At 35.9% G+C, this 6,276-nt stretch overlaps 1 pseudogene; it reads right to left on the reverse strand.

Moving 5' to 3' along the window:
* The window catches only part of LOC138148891 (dicarboxylate carrier SLC25A8 pseudogene), a 40,865-nt pseudogene extending 35,626 nt beyond the window's left edge, over positions 1 to 5,239 (reverse strand).
* Between the last annotated feature and the right edge of the window lie 1,037 nt (positions 5,240 to 6,276).

Raw genomic sequence — 6,276 nt, forward strand, 5'->3', positions numbered from 1 at the left:
TCTAGCCTAGGGGCAGGGAAGATCTTTAAGTTTGCATTTCCATTACACTTATACAAACTGATGCTGAGTGAGAAGAGTAGAACCAGGAGAAATTTGTACACAATTACAGACACAACGTATGTGTGATGATCAACTTTGATAGACTGGACTCTTCTCAGCAATGCAGTGATATAAGTCAATCCCAAAAGACTCATGATGGAGAGAAATATGTGCATCCAGAGAAAGAACTAGAAAGAACTAAGTTTATATCCAAGTGGAAGTAAAATACCTGATCTTTTTCCTTCTCTTATTTGGCTTTATATCCCCTTTACCATTTTTCATTCCTGCTGGTGCAATCCGTCTTTATAACCTCAGTAATGTATAATGTGAATGTATTTACAGATTCTATACTTGACTACATGCCGCCATGGTGGGGGGGGAGGAGAGGAGGGAGGGGGACAAAATGTGAAACTCAAGGAATTGTGGAATTGAATCCTGTAAACTAAAAGGAAACAAACAATTTAATTAAAAAAATAAAGTAAAAGATCCAAAAAAAAAAAACTGTAACAGGTAAACTATTCCTTACTTTCCAAGACTGCTAACAGTATCAGCCTTTATACATAGATCATGCACCCATTTAGACTTGATTTTGGTATATGGTGTTAGGTAATGGTCTAGGCCCAATTTCTGCCATACTCTATTCCAGTTTTCCCAGCAATTTTTGTGAAATAGTGAGTTTATATCCCCCAAACTGGGATCTTTGGGTTTATCAAAGAGTAGATTATTATAGTCATTGATTGCTAAGTCTTGTGTACCCAATCTATTCCATTGATCCACTCCTCTGTTTCTCAGCCAGTACCAAGTAGTTTTGATAACTGCTGCTTTATAATACAGATTAAAATCTGGTCTAGCTAGGCTACCTTCCCTAGCATTTCTTTTCATTAATTCCCTTAATATTCTGGGCCTTTTGTTCTTCCAAATGAATTTTGTTACTATTTTTTTTTAGTTCTGTAAAGTAATTTTTTGGTAATTTGATTGCTATGGTACTAAATATATAATTTAATTTAGTCATTTTTATTATATTAGCTTGACCCAGCCATGAGCAATTGATATTTTTTTCCAATTAGTTAGATCTCTCTTTATTTGTGTTTTGCAGTTGTGTTCATATACGTCCTGGGTTTGTTTTGGCAGGTAGATTCCCAAATATTTTATAATGTCTACAGTAACTTTAAATCGGATTTCTCTTTCCATCTCTTGCTATTGGATTTCATTAGAAACATACAGGAAAGCCAAGAATTTATGTGGGTTTATTTTATATCCTGCAACTTTGCCAAATTTATTTATTGTCTCAAGTAGTTTTTTACTTGATTCTTTAGGATTCTCTAAGTATATTATCATATCATCCACAAAGAGTGATAGCTTGGTCTCTTCTTTGACTACTTGAATTCCTTTGATTTCTTTTTCTTCTCTAATTGCTACTGCTGACATTTCTAGTACCAGATTGAATAAGACGGGTGTTAGTGGACACCCTTGTTTCACCCCTGATCTTACTGGAAATTCTTTTAGCTTATCCCCATTACATATAATATTTGCTGATGGTTTTAAATAGATGCTACTTATTATTTTAAGGAGGGCTCCATTTATTCCTATACTTTCTAGCGTTTTAAGAGGAATGGATGTTGTACTTTGTCAAAAGCCTTTTCTGCATCTATTGAGATAATAATGTGGTTTCTGCTAGTTTTATTGTTGATATGCTCAATTATACCAATGGTTTTCCTACCACTAAATCATCCTTGCTTTCCTGGAATAAATCCTACCTGATCAAAGTGTATTATTCTAGTGATAAGTTTCTGTAGTCTTTTTCCTAATATTTCATTTAAAATTTTTGCATCTATATTCATGAGGGAAATTGGTCTGTAATTTTCTTTTTCCATTTTATGTTTTCCTGATTATCAGTACCATATTTGTGTCATAAAAAGAATTTGGTAGGACTCCTTCTTCACTAATTTTCCTAAATAGTTTGTAGAGTATTGGAATCAATTGTTCTTTAAATGTTTGATAGAATTCACTAGTAAATCCATCTGGCCCTGGAGATTTTTTTCTAGGGAATTCACTGATGGCTTGTTCAATTTCTTTTTCTGAGATGGGGTTATTTAAGTAACTTACTTCTTCTGTTAATCTGGGGATTTATATTTTTGTAAATATTCATTCACTAAGAATGAATTTTGTAAATATTCATTGTAAGATTGTTAGAATTTTGTAAATATTCATTCACTAAGATTATTAAATTTATGTGCATATAATTTGGCAAAATAATTCCTAATTATTGTTTTAATTTCCTCTTCATTGTAGGTGGGTTCACCCTTTTCATTTTTGATACTCATAATTTGGTTTTCTTCCTTTTTTTATCATATTGGCTAAGGGTCTATCAATTTTACTTTTTTTCATAAAACTAGCTCTTAGTTTTATTTATTACTTCAATTGTTTTCTTAATTTCAATTTTATTAATATCTCCTTTGGTTATCATTATTTCTAATTTAGTATTTATTTGTGGATTTTCAATTTGTTCTTTTTCTAACTTTTTCAAGTGCATGCCCAATTCACTGATCTCCCTTTTCTCTAGTTTATTCATGTATGCAGTCAGGGATATAAAACTTCCATTTCAAACTGCCTTTGCTGCATCCCACAAATTCTGGTATATTGTCTCATTATTGTCATTCCCTTGAATGAAATTACTGAGTGTTTCTATAATTTCTTTTTTGACCCACTCATTCTTTAGGATTAAATTGTTTAGTTTCCAATTAGTTTTTAGTCTATCTTTCCATGGCCTTTATTGCATATGATTTTTATTGCATTATGATCTGAGAATGATGCATTTAATATTTCTGCCTTTCTGCACTGAATTGTGAGGTTTTTATGTCCTGGTACATGGTTTATTTTTCTGTATATGCCAGATACTGCTGAAAAGGCATATTCCTTTTTATTTCCATTCAGTTTTCTCCAAAGTTCTATCATACCTACCCTCTGTAAAATTCTATTCACCTCTTCAACTTATTTTCTTGTGTATTTCTAGGTTGGATTTATCAAGTTCAGAGAGGGGGAGATTAAGGTCACCCACTAGTATTGTTTTGCTATATATTTCTTCCCCTAATTCCCTTACCTTCTCCTCTTGGAATTTGGATGCTATACCACTTGGTGCATATATGTTAAGTAATGATATTGCTCCATTCTCTATGGTGCCTTTTAGCAGGATATAGTTTCCTTCCTTATCTCTTTTAATTAGATCATTTTTTGCTTTTGCTTTATCTGAGATAAGGATTGCTACCCCCTTTTTTTTTTTACTTTAGCTGAGGCATGATATATTTTACTCCAGCCTTTTACCTTTACCCTGTGTGTATCCCTCAGTTTCAGATTGTTTCTTCTACAAAGCATATTGCAGGATTATGGTTTTTAATCCATTCCTCTATCCACCTCCGTTTTATGGGAGAGTTCATCACATTCACGTTCACAGTTATTATTACTGTCTCTTTCCCTCCATCCTATTAGCTCCCCTGTTTATGTTTTTATTTTTCTTCTCTTCTCCCTTCCCCTCCTTAAGAATTTTCCTTTTGACCACTGCCTCCCTCAGTATTACCTTCTTATCAGCTCCCCTCCCTTTTCCTCCACTTCCCCCTTACTTCTTCCCTCTGTTCTAAACATCCTCCCCTTTCATAGCCCTTCCCCCCCCTCCTACTACCTGTAGGATATGATGGATCTTTTACTTAATGTAGTATGTTATTTGTTCTTCGAACTAAGATTGGAAAAACAGATCTCATGTAAAGCTCCTCTCTTTCCCTCTATTATGATACATTTTGCATCTCTTCTCAATAGAGTCCTATGCTTAACTAGTTGTGTTATTCTGTCCTTGCACCAGAACCAAATGAGGGAAAAGCTCATATGATGCTCATCTCCCTCCCTTCTTTCCCTCTATTATATTGTTTTTATGCCTGATTCTGTGGCATACTTTATCCTTTTCCACTTCATTCTTTCCTCTTTTTCCATTGCAGTCCCTTTGTAGCCTTTAATAAGGTTTTTTTTTATCATCATTTTGTGTAATTTATACCCATACCCTCTACTTGTCTATATACAGTTTGCTCTCATTAAATAACAGGGTGTGTGTGTGTGTGTGTGTGTGTGTGTGTGTGTGTGTGTGTGTGTGATTTCCTTGTTTACCTTTCTATGTTCCCCTTGCATCTCATAATTGGAGGTTGAATTTTCTATTGAGTTCTGACTTTTTCATCAGGAAGGTCTGGAAATCCATTATATCGTTGAATGACCATCTCCTTGCCTGGAAGAATATGTTCAGTTTCACTGGGTAGGTGATCCTTGGTTGTAACCTGAGCTCTTTTGCTTTGAGGAAAATTGTATTCCACTTCCTCTGATCTTTCAATGTAGAAGCTGCCAGATCCTGTGCAATCCTCACTGTCATTCCATGATATTTGAATTGTTTCCTTTTGGTCACTTGTAGTATTTTCTCCTTTACCTGGTAGCTGTGGAGTTTGGCCACAACATTTCATGGACTTTTCAATTTGGGATTTCTTTCAGGAGGTGACCAGTGGATTCTCTTGATTTCTATTTTACCCTCTGGTTCTAGTATCTAGTATCTAGTATCTGGTTCTAGTATCTTGATGAGCTCTTGGAAGATGTTGTCCAGGCTCATTTTTTCATCATGATGTTCTGGTAGGTCTATGATTCTCAGATTATCTGTCCTGGATCTGTTTTCCAGGTCAGTTATTTTTCCATTGAGATATTTTACTTCTTTTTAAAATTTTTCTTTCTTGATATTTTGTTTGACTAATTCTTAGTTCCTCTTAGAGTTATTTGCTTCAATTTGGTTGATTCTAGTTTTTAGCGAATTATTTTCCTTGGTTAGTTTTTGGAGCTCTTTTTCCATATCACATATTTTTCTTTTTAAGGAGCTCTTCTAATTACTATGTTTTCAGGGTCGGGGCAGGGGGGGGGGATTGGAACATCCAGGGTTCACTCTGCCATCCTGGTCCCTGGGAGTCCAGATAGGGGCTTTTTAAATTTCTAGGCTTTGGACTGGTAGTCCCAGGAGTAGCTGATGCCCCTGGCAGGGGCCCTGCATTTGATTCTTACCCTGCTCCATCCAGTCCCAGCCCTGCAGTGATAGGCCTGGCAGTTGGCCTGATGGTTGGTGGATCAACTTGCTGCCAGGTTCATCAGGCCTTGTCCGGGCCTCTGCACTGCCCAGGGTCATCTTCTGGGAGTAATATTTACTTTTGTTTATGAAATATTTTCTAAATGAGAAGTCAAAATCCAAAATAATCACAGTATAATATTTACTCAGGAGAAATCAAGGGCAGGAATAATAAATAATAATCTACCCATAATTTTCACATAACCCATTACCCTACAAAGGCATATGGTATTTGTAAGAAAAAGAGGTCATGCATTAATAGAAACATAGCATGCAAGGACATGCAGAGGGATTCCATATGCCTGGGGCAACTCATGACTGTCCTACCTGCCTGGATGGTGTCCATCCCTTTTAGGCAACAGTCTGCAACACACAGCCTTTGTCTCTCTTCTGAGCCTTTATGAGCTCCTTCTGGAGCTTGTTGTTTCTCTGCTACTCTTAGGCTCCTGCAACAATATTAAGGTGTTGTTGTTTTAGTTTGTTTTTGTTTTTTAATACAGTGGCATTTCACTCTCTCACTGAAACAGCTGCCCCCCATTAGTGTCTTCTATTTTTCATATCTGCTCCCTCATAGAAGTGTCATTCTATTTCAGCAACAAGTAGTTCCTTTAAGTCAGAGAACAGCAAAGCTCCCCATTAAAGTCCTGAAGAATTTTTTTTTCTCCCAGCCTATAGATGGCTCTGAAGAGTAATTTAGACAAGCACAGCCAACGCAGCACACGCCAGGATTCTCTTTTGTTTAATGAACTTTAAGAAGCTGTGCTCAGCCAGTTTTCTGAGTGGATAGCCTTCAGTACCCACTCTTCTAGTTCTCTCCTATTCTGACTCTGTCAAGGAGAGAGGGGCAGTGTCTGCTCAGAGCTATTTCTATAATTAGATTTTCTCTCCAGGCTCCTACTGTATCTTCTCTTATGGTCTCTTCCTTATCTGATATGGCTTCAAATACATCACATATTAGGTACTTTTCATGAATTGTGACCAATTCATAAACAAGGTGGAGAAATCCAATATCCACAATCCAACCAAGTATAACATAAACAAGACAGAATGTTCTCATAGGCTATAAATGAGTCTGATTTATACTTTCATACCAATAT

This window comes from Petaurus breviceps, unplaced genomic scaffold (assembly GCF_028583685.1).
Source record: "Petaurus breviceps papuanus isolate PSGF00001 unplaced genomic scaffold, PetGlider_PUasm1.0 90842, whole genome shotgun sequence".
Classification (NCBI taxonomy): domain Eukaryota; kingdom Metazoa; phylum Chordata; class Mammalia; order Diprotodontia; family Petauridae; genus Petaurus; species Petaurus breviceps.